The following is a 16,999-nucleotide window of genomic DNA, read 5'->3' on the forward strand; positions in this document are numbered from 1 at the left end:
CTTTGTTCTTTTTCTCAAGATTATTTTGGCTATTTAGATACTTTTGTGGTTCTATATAAATTTTAGGATTTTTTTCTGTGAAAAACACCATTGGAATTTTGATAAGTATCACGCTGAATCTATAGATGGCTTTGGGTAGCTCATACAATCACTCTGAAAAATTATTAGTGATTATTTACTCAAGTTAAATATATGTAAATTTTATAACCACAAATTTATGATGTACTATAATACATCTAAAGAATGATCAAAATTGCCCTTATAATAATAAAGTAAACCAGACAAAGGCAAAACGTCCACTAAGTGAAATAGATAAATTTGGTATATTCACATAGTAAAATTCTACTATATTCTATAGAATATAGAATTCTAATTCTATAGAAATGAATAAACTATTACATATACCAAAACATAGAAATCTTACAAATACAATGTTATTAAAGGAATCCAGTCTCAGAATCTTCCATTATGTATTATTTCATTCATATAAAGTTAAGTAGGCACTATGAATTTATGGTGTCAGGATAGCAAGTCAAAATAGTATTTATTTATATTTGGGGAGTAGGTAGGGGCAAGTGATTAAGAGTGGGATGAAGGGCTTCTGAAATGCTGCTAATGTTTTACTTTTTGTTCTAGGGATGGTTACATGAATGTGTTCTTTTGATGACATTTCACCAAGCTTGAGATTATGATCTTCTTTGTATGTTTGTTTCATTTCAGTAAAAAAAAAAAATGTAAAACAACAACAACAAAGAAAAGGTAAGAAAAGGACCCCAATAGAAAAGAAAAAAAAGTTTGTTACCATTTTCTATTTTAAAATTTAACAATACCCACAAAGTTCAATTAGAATAATAAGGCTATTTTAATTACTATAAATCAGCATTTATGCATAATATTTCCATTTTTGTCTCAGTGACCTATTCTCTCTTCTTTTTTTAAATTAATTAATTAATTTTTAAAATTTACATCCAAGTTAGTTAGCATGTAGTGCAAGAATGATTTCAGGAGTAGATTCCTTAATGGCCCTTATCCATTTAGCCCATCCTGCCTCACACAATCCCTCCTATAACCCTCTGTTTGTTCTCCATTTTTAAGAGTCTCTTATGTTTTGTCCTCCTCCCTGTTTTTATATTATTTTTGCTTCCCTTCCCTTATGTTCATCTGTTTTGTATCTTAAAGTCCTCATGTAAGTGAAGTCATATGATACTTGTCTTTCTCTAATCTCGCTTAGCATAATACCCTCTAGTCCATCCACATAGTTGCGAATGGCAAGATTTCATTCTTTTTGATTGCTGAGTAATACTCCATTGTGTGTGTGTGTGTGTGTGTGTGTGTGTGTGTGTGTGTGTGTACATACTACATATTCTTTATCCTTTTATCCTTCGATGGACATTTAGGTTCTATCCATACTTTGGCTATTGTTGATAGTGCTGCTATAAACATTGGGGTGCATGTGGCCCTTTGAAACAGCATGCTTGTATCCCTTGAATAAAATACCCAGTAGTGCAAATGCTGGGTTGTAGGGTAGTTCTATTTTTAATTTTTTGAGGAATCTCCATACTGTTTTCCAGAGTGGCTGCACCAGTTTTCATTCCCACCAGCAGTGCAAAAGAGATCCTCTTTTTCTGCATCCTCGCCAACATCTGTTGTTGCCTGAGTTGTTGATGTTAGCCATTATGACAGGGGTGAGGTGGTATCACATTGTGGTTTTGATTTGTATTTCCATGATGATGAGTGATATTGAGCATTTTTTCATGTGTCAGTTGGCCATCTGGATGTCTTTGGAGAAGTGTCTATTCATGTCTTTCTTCACTGGATTATTTGTTTTTTGGGTGTTGAGTTTGATAAGTTCTTTGTAGATTTTGGATACTAACCTCTTATCTGATATGTCATTGCAAATATCTTCTCCCATTCCATTGGTTGGCTTTGAGTTTGCTGATTGTTTCCTTTGCTGTGCAGAAGCTGTTTATTTTGATGAGGTCCCAATAGTTCATTTTTGTTTTTGTTTTCCTTGTCTCTGGAGACCTGTTGAGTAAAGTTGTGCGACCAAGGTCAAGACGTTTTGCCTGCTTTTTCCTCGAGGATTTTGATGGCTTCCTGTCTTACATTGAAGTCTTTCATCCACTTTGAGTTTATTTTTGTGTATGGTATAAGAAAGTGGTCCAGGTTAATTTTTCTGCATGTCGCTGTCCAGTTTTCCCAGGATCACTTGGTGAAGAGACTGTCTTTATTCCATTGGATATTCTTTCCTGCTTTGTCAAAGATAGTTGGCCATAGGTTTGTGGGTCCATTTTTGGGTTCTCTATTCTGCTCCATTGATCTAAGTGTCTGTTTTTGTGCCAGTACCATAATGTCTTGATGGTTACAGCTTTGTAATACAGCTTGAAGTCCAGAATTGTGATGCTCGTGGTTTGGTTTTCTTTTTCAGGATTGCTTTGGCTATTTGGGGTCTTTTCTGGTTCCATACAAAAGGATTGTTTGTTCTACCTCTGTGAAGAGTGCTGGTGTTATTTTGATAGGGATTGCATTGAATATGTAGATGCTTTGGGTAGTATTGACATTTTAACAATATTTGTTCTTCCTACCCAGGAGCATGGAATCTTTTTCCATTTTTTTGTGTCTTATTCAATTTATTTCATAAGCTTTGTATAGTTTTTAGTGTATAGATTTTTCACCTCTTTGGTTAGATTTATTCCTAGGTATTTTATGTTTTTTTGTGCAACTGTAAATGGGATCGATTCCTTGATTTCTTTTTCTGTTGCTTCATTGTTGGTGTATAGGAATGCAACTGATTTCCATGCATTGATTTTATATCCTGCAACTTTGCTGAATTCATGAATCAGTTCTAGCAGTTTTTTGGTGGAATCTTTTGGGTTTTCCATATAGAGTATCGTGTCATGTACAAAGATTGAAAGTTTGACCCTCTCCGGTTGATTTAGATGCCTTTTATTTCTTTGTGTTGTCTGATTGCTGAGGCTAAGATTTCCAATACTGTGTTGAATAACAGTGGCGAGGGTGGACATGCTTGTCTTGTTCCTGACCTTAGGGGTAAAGCTCTCAGTTTTTCCCCATTGAGGATGATATTAGCATTGGGTCTTTCATATATGGCTTTTATGATCTTGAGGTATGATCCTTTTATCCCTACTTTCTTGAGGTTTTTTATCAAGAAGCGAGCTGTATTTTGCCAAATGCTTTCTCTGCATCTATTGAGAGGATCGTGTGGTTCTTGTCCTTTCTTTTATTGATGTGATGAATCACATTGATTTTTTTTTTTTTTGCAAATATCGAACCAGCCCTGCATCCCAGGTATAAAACTCACTTGGTCATAGTGAATAATTTTTTAAATGTATTGTTGGATCCAGTTGGCTAATATCTTGTTGAGGACTTTTGTCTCCATGTTTATCAGGGAAATCAGTCTATAGTTCTCCTTTTTATGGGGTCTTTCTCTGGTTTTGGAATCAAGGTAATGCTGGCTTCATCGAAAGAGTTTGGAAGTTTTACTTCCATTTCTATTTTCTGGAACAGCTTCAATAGAATAGGTGTTAACTCTTTCTTAAATATTTGGTAGAATTCTCCCGGAAAGTCATCTGGTAGTGGACTCTTGTTTCTTGGGAGGTTTTTGATTACTAATTCGATTTCTTTACTGGTTATGGGTCTGTTCAAATTCTTTAATTCTTCCTGTTTCAGTTTTGGCAGTTTATGTTCCTAAGAATTTGTCCATTTCTTCCAGATTGCCCATTTTATTGGCGTATAAATGCTCATAATATTTTCTTATTATTGCTTTTATTCCTACTGTGTTGGTTGTGATCTCTCCTCTTTCATTCTTGATTTTATTCTGTTATGTCTTTTGCTTTTTCTTTTTGATAAAACTGACTAGCAGTTTATCAATTTTGTTAATTCTTTCAAAGAACCAGCTTCTGGTTTCATTGATCTGTTCTACTGGTTTTTTTTTTTTTTTTTTTTTTTTTTTTTTTTTTTTGTTGTTGTTGTTTTTTGCTTCAATAGCATTGATTTCTGCTTTACTATTTATTATTTCCCATCTTCTGCAGATTTTTGGTTTTATTTGCTGTTCTTTTTCCATCTCTTTAAGGTGTAAGGTTAGGTTGTGTATTTGAGACCTTTCTTCCTTCTTTAGGAAGGCCTGGATTGCTGTATACTTCCCTCTTATGACTGCCTTTGCTGCATCCCATAGGTTTTGGGCTGTGGTGTTATCATTTTCTTTGGTTTCCATGAACCTTTTAATTTCCTCTTTAACTTCTTGGTTAGCCCATTCATTCTTTAGTAAGATGTTCTTTAGTCTCCAAATATTTGTTATCTTTCTAAATTTTGTCTTGTGGTTGATTTTGAGTTTCATAGCGTTGTGGTCTGAAAATATGCATGGTCTGATCTCAGTCTTTTTGTACTGGTTGAGGGCTGATTTGTGTCCCAGTATGTAATCTATTCTGGAGAACATTCCATGTGCACTGGAGAAGAATGTATATTCTGCTTCTTTAGGAAGAAATGTTCTGAATATATCTGTTAAGTCCCTCTGGCCCAGTGTGCCATTCAAAGCCATTGTTTCCTTGTTGATTTTCTGTTTAGATGATCTGTCTATTGCATTAAGTGGGGTGTTGATGTTCGTTACTATTATGGTATTATTATCAATGAGTTTCTTTATTTTCATGATTAATTGACTTACATATTTGAGTGCTTCACATTTGAAGCATAAATATTTACAATTGTTAGGTCTTCTTGGTGTATAGATCCCTTAATTATGATATAATGCCCTTCTTCATCTCTTGTTACATCTCTTGTCTAAATCTAGACAATTTAAAGTCTAGATTCTTGGGGTGCCTGGGTGGGTCAGTTGGTTAAGCAACTGACTGTGGCTCAGGTCATGATCTTACAGTTTGTGAGTTCAAAACCCACATTGGGCTTTGTGCTGACAGCTCAGAGCTTGGAGCCTACTTCAGATTCTGTGTCTCCCCCTCTTTCTATCCCTCCCCTGCTCATGCTCTGTGTCTCTCTGTCTCTCAATAATAAATAAATGTCAAAAAAATTCTAAAGTGTAGATTGTCTGATATAAGTATGGCTACTCCAACTTTCTTTTGTCAACCATTAGCATGATAGGTGGCTCTCCATTCCCCTTGCTTTCAATCTGAAGGTGTCTTTAGGTCTAAAGTGGATCTCTTGTAAACAGCATATAGATGGATCTTGTTTTCTTATCCATTCTGTTACCCTATGTCTTTTAATTGGAGCATTTAGTCCATTGATGTTTAGAATGAGCACTGAAAGATATGAATTTATTGCTATTACGTTTCTTAAAGAGTTGGAGTTTCTGGTGGTGTTCTCTGGTCCTTTCTAGTCTTTGTTGCTTTTGGTCTTTTCTTTTCTTTTCTTTTCTTTTTTTCCTTTTCTTTCTTTCTTTCTTTCTTTCTTGCTTTCTTGCTTTCTTGCTTTCTTGCTTTTTTTAAATTTGTCTTTTTTTCTCCTCAGAGAATCCTCCTTAAAATTTCTTGCAGGGCTGGTTTAGTGGTAATGAACTCCTTTAATTTTTGTTTGTCCGAGAAACTTTTAGTCTTTCCTTCTATTTTGAATGGCAGCCTTGCTGGATAAAGAATTCTTGGCTACATATTTTTCCAATTCAGCACATTGAATATATCCTGCTACTCCTTTCTGGCCTGCCAAGTTTCTGTGGATAGGTCTGCTGCAAACCTGATGTCTCTTCCCTTGTAGGTTAAGGACTGTTTCTCCCTTGCTGCTTTCATAATTCTTTCCTTGCCTCAGTATTTTGTGAATTTGACTATGATATACTTTGTTGCTGGTCAGTTTTTGATGAATCTAATGGGAGTCCTTTGTGCTTCCTGAAATTTGATGTCTGTGTCTTTCCCCAGGTTAGGAAAGTTGTCCGCTATGACTTGCTCATATAACCCTTCTACCCCAATTTCTCTCTCTTCATCTGGGACTCCTATGATTCTGATGTTGTTCCTTTTTTATGCGTCACTGATTTCTCTAATTCTGAAATCATGCTCTTTTGCCTTAGTCTCCTCTTTTTTTTTTTTTTTTGGCTTCATTATTCTCCATAAGTTTGTCCTGTATATCACTGATTCACTTCTCTGCCTCATCCATCCTTGCTGCTGAGGCATACATTTGAGATTGCAGCTCAGTTATAGCATTTTTTATTTCATCATGACTAGTTTTACTTCTTTTATCTCTGCAGAAAGGGATTCTAGTCTATTTTCATCCCCAGCTAGTATTCTTATTATCGTGATTCTAAATTCTGGTTCAGACATTATGCTTGTATCTGTGTTGATTAAGTCCTTGACTGTCATTTCTTCTTGCTCTTTCTTTTGGGGTGAATTCCTTCATTTCATCATTTTGAAAGAAGAAAAGGAATTAATAAAGTAAAAAAAATTAAAATTAAAAAATTAAAAACAACACACACACACACACACACAGAGGAATCAAATAAATGATGCTAGATCCTAGGTGTGTTTTGTATGGTTGTTGAAAGGAGCTTGATAGATTAGAGAAAAAAGGGGGGGAAAGAAAAAAAGGAAGACATTTGAAAATTTGAAAAAAATGAATACAGTGAAGTAGAATAAAAGGAAATGATGGAAGTAAAATAGAATTTGAAAATTTTACAAAAAAGTAAAAAAAATACAATAGAGAAAAATGGAAGAAAAATATTTTTAATAAAAATTGAAAATAAGAATAATTTTTTTCTCTTTCTATATTCAAGAAAAAGAAAATAAATGAAGACGATAAAAAAAGAAGAAAATTGAATAGATGGACAAGTGAACAGACTAAAATACGATTGAAATTATATCATTTTCCCCTAGAAGTCAAACTATGAAGCACTTTATAGACCATGAACTAAGCAGGCAGAGAGACTTAGGGTGTTCCTGAAGAGTGAGGTTGGCCCAGTTGGGTGGGGCTTAGTGTAATGGCTCAATTATTCACTAGATGGCGCTTCTTAGCTTAGTGGGGTGGATTTTTGTGGTGCTTTTAGGTGTGTATGTGCATGCACAGGAGGGGTGAAAATGTCACCCAGCTACCCAGTATCTAGTATTGGAACTCTGTTCTCCCCATCAGCAATTGTGCACATGTCCTGTGTCTCTGGCTTCTGTCCACTCCCCACTTTTACACTGTTTGTGACCAAGTCATCAGGTTGCCAGGTGGCACCTCTCTCCTGAGTTTTATCTCAGATGAGGCTGTGTTTCCTGACCCCTGACTTTTGAGGGACTGCAGCTTTGTCCTGCTCACATCTTCTGGGGAAGGGTCTCACTGAGCAATGACCAGGTGCCGGCCCCAGCCAGGAATGTTCGTAGGACGGTGCTGCCGCTGATGGCCAGAGACTGTGTGGGTGCCAGACTGCCCCAGAAAATGTTCATGTGATTGTGTAGCAGCAGCATTTCAGGGATTAGGGAAAATCTCAACACACATCTGGCACCAGGCTTCACCCTTGACAACATTGTTCCAGCACCAGTGAATGTGGTTGTTCTCTGGGGTCTGCTGACACCTTTGCCTGGGGCGGGGGGGGGGGGGGCTGAACAGCCTCTACCAAATGTCCTCCCAGCAGGGGAACCACCTCTCCCCTGTGGCCTGAAGACCCCCGGACCTCACTCTGCTCCTGGGGATTCACCCTTCTCACCAGAGCACCACCAGGTATTGAGCTGTGGAGTTTCAGACTCTGCGCTCCCCCTGTTTATAGAATCTCAATGGAATTTCTTTCTTTCTTTCTTTCTTTCTTTCTTTCTTTCTTTCTTTCTTTCTTTTTAATATTTATTTATTTTTGGGAGACAGAGAGACAGAGTCCAAGCAGGAGAGGGGCAGAGAGAGAGAGAGATACAGAATCTGAAGCAGGCTTCAGGCTCCAAGCTATCAGCACAGAGCCCGACCAGGGCTCGAACCCACAAAGCGTGGGATCATGACCTGGACTGAAGTCAGACACTTAACTGACTAAGCCACCCAGGCACCCTGAGTCTTAATGGAATTTGAACCCTTTCCTTTCTCCTTTCTCCATTTTTTGTTCAGTTCCTGTGGCTGTTTTCACTTTTCCACTTTCTCTCCAGCTGCTTTGGGGGGAATGCTTTTCCAATCTCCACCCCCCCCCATCTCCATCCTCTCTCCCCACACAAAAACAGCTCCCTGCCCTCTGTGGCTTCTTTCTCCCCCAGTTCACCTGTCTGCACTGTGTACCTGCTGAGTTCTATGGCTCAGGTTGTGCAGATTATTGTGTAAATCCTCAAATCAGTTTTCTAAGTGTGCAGGATGGTTAGTTGTATTTCATGGATGTGAGACACAAAAAAGCTTCCATGCTATTCTGCCATCTTCGCTCCTCCCTCAATTACCTGTTTTCTATTCTATAAACATATCCCATAAATCACAAAGATAAGTAGTTCAAATGATATACTTATTTTTAAATAGTTCGCCTTGCAGTTGCAAGATGGTGGGAATGTTTTCAACTGAGATTTGCACAAAACCTAACTAGTATCATTCCACAAGTTAATTCCACAAGTTTGTTTGAGAGAGAGAGAGTGCACAAGTGTGGGAGAGGGGTAGAGGGAGAGAGAGAGAGAATCCCAAGCAGGCTCTACACTTTGCTTGGAGCCCCACTTGGGGCTTGATACCACAACCCTGGGATCATGACCTGAGTTGAAATTGAGTCTGATGTTCAAATGACTGAGCCCTCCAGGTTCCCCTGTATGTATATGTACATGCTCTTTTCTTAAGTATAGACAGATCAGATAGCTCTATCTACCTACTTACCTACCTACCTTTCTATCATCTGAGTATCTATAATTTGAATCAAATATGGAGAGTACCCTAAAATCCTGACAGAGCACAGTTTGGAACCCACTGGACTCTTTTGTTTGTTTTGTTATTTCACATATTCTGCCTGACTGACTGTAAGATGATGTCTGGGGACACATCTCACCTCCTGGGAGTAGGCTGTCTCCCTGCTTCTGAGGGTTGGCCTGCCAAGAAGGTAACCAAACCTTTACTGAGCTCTGGGCAAAATTTCCTATTTTCCTTTGTGAGTAGAAGGCCATGGCAAGTGTTTGCTTCTTTTGTATACTGCCCGGCGGTCCCTCCTGAGGTAGGGTGTTGATTGAGGTGGCTGTGGAATAAATGAACTTACGCTGTGGTGGAAAGGTGGAAAGCATAGCCTTTTGCTGTTTCATGTCCATCTTTGTGCCAGCTAATAGTAACAAGAATGTTTCCACAGACTTCATGAGATCCAAAGGATTGAGTAAAATTGTTGTTTTTTGTTTGCAAAGTCAGGTGTTTCACTTTTAATCTTGCTTGAAACAGATTTGACGCAAATACCCATGCCCTCCTTACTGAAACATTCTTGGGTCTGTAACACTACAGCCTCTCTGCATTCCCTTTACCTCTCTGGCTGTCAGTAGTCTTTGCTTATTCCTCTGCTTTCCCTTAACCTTTAAATATTAGAATTCCTTTAAGCTCTATCATAATCCTCATCTTGTCTCTACATACTTTCTCTCTAGGTGATCCCATCCATTTTCATGGTTTTAAATATCATATATATATATATATATATATATATATATATATATCAACAATGCATAATTATATATCCAAGCCCACTATCTTGTTCTAAGCATCCAAGAAAGCTGACACTGTCAAAGGAATAAGAGCTCACAAAAATAATCAAGCATCTGAGTTACATAAGGATTAAAAAAAGAGATGCATAATATGATACCTATTCTAAGAGGAATAGTTAGTAGAGTAGAACAAACAAGAATTTAAAATAAGTAAAAGAAGTGTTTTCAAAGAAAATAAAGATATTGGAAATATGAAGCAGAAATAAGCAGTTCTTAAGAAAAACCAGTGACATCAGTGATTGACAGAGTTGAGAAAGAGGATGAAGAATCTCTTCCAGGATGGAGGGGGCCTAGGTGAGGTCTCTGGAAAACAGTGCAGCCTCATACAATAAGATCACCTTGATAACATAGGCCACAGGTAGTAGGAGAAGCAGACCAAGATTGGGAGAGTCCTGTCCATTTTGAGTCGACTGACAGTCACATAGTCAAAATCTCCTCCCTCTCCTCCTGCTGCTGCCTCCTCTCCTGAACAAGACAGGTGCAAGAGAGGCATCAGAAGCTTGCACTCTGATGGGAAGGTAAGGGTGGGATAACCGGTAGTAAGGAGAAGGAAGGGGGGAGAGAGAGAGAGAGAGAGAGAGAGAGAAAGAGAGACAGAGAGAGAGAGAGAGAGGAAGGGAGAGAGGGGGGTAGAGAGAGGGAGGGAGAGAGATGGGAGGGAGAGAAAGATAGATGGAGGGAGGGAGGGAGGGAGGAGGAGGGGAGGAAGGAGAAAGCGAGCAAGAGTGGTGTCCTACTTGGAGATTGGAAAGAAACTCCATGGTGACTATGAAGATTTGAAGTTGACAAAATATTCTCCTGAACAAGACTGAGATTTTAGTAAATGGATGAGCATGAGATCATAGATAATATATATATTGGTTCCTGCTCCTCCATTCCTGGCACAGAGATCCTGAAATCCTAGTAATTATCTTAAGTGATAGAACACCAGGAAAACCTTTTGTTCTAATACTTTTATTTGACCCTATTCCTGACACAGTTATCCTAAAAGCCCTTATGAATTCCTGAGTGATAAGAGCACTAGTAACATCTCATGTTCTAATGAGGTGACTCTGAATGGGTGTTGGATATTGCCTGGATGGGGGCTGGTCACCAGAAAGTCCAAGCCATGATTAGAAGCTTGGAAATTTCAGCTCTGCCCCACTCTCACTCCAGAGAGGTACAGGGGATAGAAATGGAGTTAATAATTGGCTATGACTACATGATGAAACCTCCATAGAATCCCAAAAGTATGGCATTCAGGGAGCTTCCAGGTTGTGATCACATCCATGTACTGGAGGGTGATGAGCTCTATCTCCAAAGAAACAGAAACTCCCATACTTGGGACCCTCCCAGGCCTCACCTTTGGTATCTTTTCATCTGGTTGTTCCTCTGTATTCTTAATCATATCCTTTAATGAACTGATCGACATAAATAAGCATCTCTCTGAGTTCTGTGAGCCACTCTAGCAAATTAATCAAACTCAAAGAGGAAGTGTTTGGATACTCCAGTCTATAGCCAATTGGTCAGAAATATAGGTGTGTGGCGGGCATCTGAAGTATATGGGGGGGGGGGGCAAGGACCATCTGGTGGGATTTAACCAGTGGGATCTGACAGCATCTCCAGGTAGATAATGTCAGAACTGACTTGAATTGCTGGTGTCACAGAGAATTTCTTGTTGTGGGAGACAAACCTCCACATATTTGGTGACCAGAAGTGTCAGAACTGAAGTATTCCATGTGAATAGTAAAGAAGACACAAAGAAGAGAAATACAGTAGGGAAGAACTCTAGAGGAGGGAAAAGACTGAGCTTTTCCATTTTAATGAGAATATAGAAGTCATTAGATTAGACTAAAGCTTAAATAGGAATATAATGGAGATAAAATGAGATGTGTTCTCTAGGCAGATTGAGTGTCCAAGGCCAGGAAAGTACAAGAAATTTTGAGAATAAAATTTATTTCATATTATACCCAGCTGAACTGAGAACTCTGAATTCTCCAAACAATTATTTGTTGATCACCAGGTATGTATAAGCTACTGTCTTGGCATTAGAGATAGAGCAGTGTGTAACTTTGTTTTTTTTTTTAATTTTATTTTTTTATTTTTTTAAAATTTACATCCAAATTAGTTAGCATATAGTGTAACAATGATTTCAAGAGTAGACTCCTTAGTGTCCCTTACCCATTTAGCCCATTCCCCCCTCCCACAACCCCTCCAGTAACCCTCAGTTTGTTTTCCATATTTATGAATCTCTTCTGTTTTGTCCCCCTCCCTGTTTTTATATTATTTTTGTTTACCTTCCCTTATGTTCATCTGTTTTGTCTCTTAAAGTCCTCATATGAGTGAAGTCATAGGATTTTTGTCTTTCTCTGACTGACTAATTTCACTTAGCATAATACCCTCCAGTTCCACCCACATAATTGCAAATGGCAGGATTTCATTCTTTTTGATTGCTGAGTGATACTCCATTGTGTGTACATATATATATATATATATATATATATATATATATATACCACATTTTCTTTATCCATTCATCCATCGATGGACATTTGGGCTCTTTCCATACTTTGGCTATTGTTGATAGTGCTGCTATAAACATGGGGGTGCATATGTCCCTTCGAAACAGCACACCTGTATCCCATGGATAAATGCCTAGTAGTGCAATTGCTGGGTCGTAGGGTAGTTCTAGTTTTAGTTTTTTTGAGGAACCTCCATACTGTTTTCGAGAGTGGCTGCACCAGCTTGCGTTCCCAAGCAGTGTGTAACTTTGATAAAAATCTCTTCCCTCATGGAGCTTATTCTCCAGGGGCAATCCAATCAGTTATATACGTTGTATACTGAGGAATGTCCTAGGTGTATAGCTGTGTCTCAGTACCTAAAGCAACACTGTTCAAGAGAACTTTCTGCAGTGATGAAATTTTTTCTATATTTGTGTTATCCAATAGCCATATGTGGCTAGTATGACTGAGGAACTCAAATTAAATTTAACTTAATTTTAATTCATTTGAATTTGAATATCCACCTGTGTCCAGTGGCTGCCATTTTGGGACAAACAACTATAGAGTTTTTGGTGAAACTGTACAATCACCTTTTATTCAGAGCCCTCTTATTATCTAGGACTCAGAACCAATCTGTATGACTATTCCATGGACACTTGAAAAATAAAACATTTCTTTTTTTCTAGAATAAAGAGTTTAATAAATGTCCACTAGAGATACCCTATTTTTTATGTCATTTAGGATGTTGATAACATTACTGATTATATTCAACCATTTGGTCTGTCATGGGCCTAGAAGGGTAAACTAAAACTTCCTTCATTTATGTGCTTCTGCTAATATCTCAGCTTCCAGAATTCAGTAACTTTGTTCTCAGCTGGGCACTCTTCCCTGTAATTTTTGCTTCTTTGAAAACAAGTGTTTCAGAAAAATGTCTCAATTACAATTTTATACTTAACATGAAACATAATCAGGAAATAGATACTCTCTTTTGCCAGATTACAAACTACCACTTGGTTTTGGAGCTTTAAGGGATTTCTAGCTTTGTTGGAACATGAGGTCACATAACCAGAAGTAGGCCCTTGGACACCAAAACACAGGAGCTATCTAGACTTAGCAAACATATTTTAGTCTCCCATAAATCAATGAGAAAGGGTCATGTAGAATTGGAAATAAATATCTGATAGAGTTGGTTTGGTAGGTTAAAGGTGTCAGGCCAGATTCTCTGTGGATCTCTTGACCTTTGCTTAATGTTTTTCATTTTATGGTTAGCAGATGGCTGCTAGAGATTTAGAGATCATATCCACATCCAAGGTAGGAAAATATGGGAAAGGGATGTGCCTTACCAGGTACATCCATTCTTTTTTCCCAGAAACCATAATTTTTCCCAGGAATGTCTTGCATATGTGTCATTAGCCATAAATATGCCTGTCAACGGACACTGTAAGCTTTTAGGCAGAAGCCAGCATTTAACCTGACACAGTAACACCTAAAATAAAACCAAAGTTCAATCAGCAAAGAAGGGGGAAATAGTAACTAACAGTAGGCATCCCACTTATTTTTCTTTATATAGAGGACCAGTTTCCCAGAAGAGAAAAAGCAATTACTGGTTTTACACAACAATCTTTAAATCACAAATCTCCCAGTCCGTGGGACTGGAATGAAATAAATGCTGGCAAGAGACCCATGGCATCTTCAGAATCACTTTTGTATTTCAATGAACAGTGCTAATAGATTGAGATCATTTCAGTAGCTGGATGTTTCGTATCCTATTATTAGTATTGTCTCAGGAAGCTCGTCAGCTCTGCATGCAAATACATTCCTGTCAAACCCTGACATCAGTTTGGCATACATGCTTCAAAATGGTTGAACCCCTGTGGAAACTATTCAGGTGGAATAGGGCAAATGGAATGGAATCCCACAAATGTGGGAAAGAGCTGAAATAGTAAAGAAATAAAGTCAGTATAAGCATAATAAGCCTGGAGATATTGGCTGGAGAGATAAGAAGCATAGACTTGTAGGTCAATGGTAAGGTTCAAAGATTTTATCCTAATTACAATAAGAAGCTGTTAAGGTACTTAGTTCATAGAGTGTGTGCTTGGTTTATAAACTTTACTAGTGTAGTCATCTGTGGGAAAAACAATGTAAATGCGTTCAAATATGTTTTGTAAAGTTGAATAAGTAATTTGTCAGCACACTTCTCTCTCTCCTGGCTACACAGACTTACAGAGTTCTATGGCAAAGTAAACATCCCTTTTATGCGTTCTAGTTACTCTTTTGTGGTCTTATGTCATGTATGAACTTCATCATCTATGTTCTACTCAAATAACTGGGCCTATCATGTCTGTTAATAAACCATTGGACATTGTGACTCTTGGAATTGATTACTTTTGATTAACTTTTCAGAAAAATGTTTGGCTCTTGTATGCATAATAGTGTGGAGGAGGCAAGAGTGGATGGGAGTATAAGTCGGAAGTTACTTCAGAGATCATAGATACTTGGGTTAGATGGGTGCTGATGGACACAAAGAGCTGTGGATGACTTAAGATATAATTTGAAGGTAAAATAGAGTTAATGATGGATTTGGTTCAGGAAGGAAGACAGGGAATAATGAAGTATAAATACTTCCATAGTTGTGGATATTATGGATAAAATAGTGCTTACAGAGTATTAGTTATATATTAGTAATACCTATTGTGCAAATAAGAAATGAGGTTACAATAGTCACAACATGTACAATGCTGTACAGTTTTAAGATATTTAAAACCTTACATCTTATGGTATTGGTAGGACCGTGTTTATTATTCTCTGCAGATGTGGAAACTGCAGCTTTCCCTCTCATAGTTCTACCTTTGCCAATCTGGAGACTGGTCAGAGACAAGAGATGTGACATGAAAAAGAGAGGATATAGCCAAAGAAGACAACTGGGTCATAGGTTAGAAGAAGGTGAGAACACTTGTGTGGGCATGGCAGAAAGGAAGGTCTGAGGGAAATATGGAGGCTGCACAATGGACTTTGAGCAGTTTGGCTGTGGATAATGAACTGGATCTCATTTCAAGGTTCTTTAAAAGATGCAAGAAAAATACTTTTGGGGGGTATGTGATTACTTTTGACTGTTGGGGTATTCCTGTTTCTATGTGATCCTAGACAGGGATTGAGTTCATTAAGATTTCAACTTTAATATTGCTCAGCTACTTTTGTTACCTTGAGTGTACACATGAAATGTAGCTTGAACAGAGGTTGGTTGGAAGGCAGAGCATGATTTGGAGGTAGTGAGAAAATGGAGTTGGCCAGTTTTATGTTGAACTTTGTGAAAGGCAAGATTGGATGAGCCTATTGGTTACAGGTTGTGGAAGTCCTGAAAAAATATGAGTTGAAACTCTTACTCGCCAGATTTGTTGTATATTATTTCTCTCACTGAGACAGACTTCAGAAAATATAGAAAATTTACATTATAAAAAGTATTCACAGTTCCATCATGTGAAAAAAAACTTAATATTTTAGGGTATTTCTTCTAGCCTTGTATATTGGTGCATGTATATATGTGTATACAAACTTCATAGTATGATTAATAATTAAAATTATACTATACATAACATTTTATGACATATAAAAGTGTTCTGTGAACACTTTCCTATTAAATAATATCAAAATACTTTTGGATAGAACACAGTAGTCCATTATATAGGTGTACCATGAACTCTTTAGCTTTTTCTTTAGACATTACTTGAGCTATTTTCCCATTCTTCTAATGAACCTTATTGTTTGATATTTCTTTTTTTATCTGCCATTATAAGTTCAGTATCAGTAACACTCATGTACTAAATCTGTAACTGATACATTTTCCAGAGTTAGAATTTCTGATCAAAAGTAACGAACACTTGTGCTCGCTTTGGTAGCACATAAACAGAGAAGATCAGCATGGCCCCTGTGCCAGGATGACACACAAATTCACGAAGCATTCCATATTTTTACATGTTAGCTAGATTCATCATTGTGATCATTTCGCAATACATACAAGTATCAACTCATTATATTATATACCTGAAACTAGTGTAATGTTGCATGTCAATTATACCTGAATTAAAAAAAAAAAGTGATGGACACTTTTAGAGCGCTTGGTAGATACTGACAAATGGCCTTTCAGATTTGAACCCCTTTGTATGCCTTTTAGTAATTGATTTAATTTCCTTTTTTACTGCCTTCTCCCTCCCACTGGGAATTAGCCTTTAAAACATGAAAAATAATACCTCATAATTTTAATTTGTATGTCTTGGTTATTAGTGAGTTTCAACATTTTTCACATGTTACTAGCTATTTCTCTCTTAAAAAATTAAATTCATGTGTTCAGTTTATTGTTCTGTTCTGTCTTCATCATTGAAGATGACTTGGACCCAATGCAGAGAGATAACTAAATGAATATTTTTATGATTGACTGAAAATCCATACGGACTTCCATGTAGGAAACAATAATGCATATAGTTCATGACTCTGTCTATTAATTTTCTTAAATTTAATGATTTATCCTGTGAAATGTAATATTCAGGGAAAATGTGATTTTTTCCCCCTGCACTCTCTAGTCCTAAGAGACATTCTCTCAGTTGAAACTTCTCTCTCTTCATTTTCACTGTACTTCATATATCATTAGCAGGAACTCTTGGGTTATGGGAGGGCGATGTATGGACTACATATTTATTGAACTCTAATTGTATGAATAAATGAATGCACCGGCCATGCAAATACAAATCTAAGTCTTAAAAATGATAATTTACATAATTAGCTGACAAGAAGGCCTGAGCTATTACTTAAGTTCATATATAACATTACATCGTCAACTGTTAATTTATGCTCTGTTCTTTGCAGAATGATTGAGCTGTTTGGTAGTTTTATTTATGACTCATGCTTAGATTC

At 37.3% G+C, this 16,999-nt stretch overlaps 1 pseudogene; it reads left to right on the plus strand.

Annotated features, from left to right (window-relative positions):
- Positions 1-15,962: 15,962 nt before the first annotated feature.
- Positions 15,963-16,061, plus strand: LOC122201489 (annotated as a pseudogene).
- The last annotated feature ends 938 nt before the right edge of the window (positions 16,062-16,999 follow it).

Source organism: Panthera leo, chromosome D1 (assembly GCF_018350215.1).
Source record: "Panthera leo isolate Ple1 chromosome D1, P.leo_Ple1_pat1.1, whole genome shotgun sequence".
NCBI classification, from domain to species: Eukaryota; Metazoa; Chordata; class Mammalia; order Carnivora; family Felidae; genus Panthera; species Panthera leo.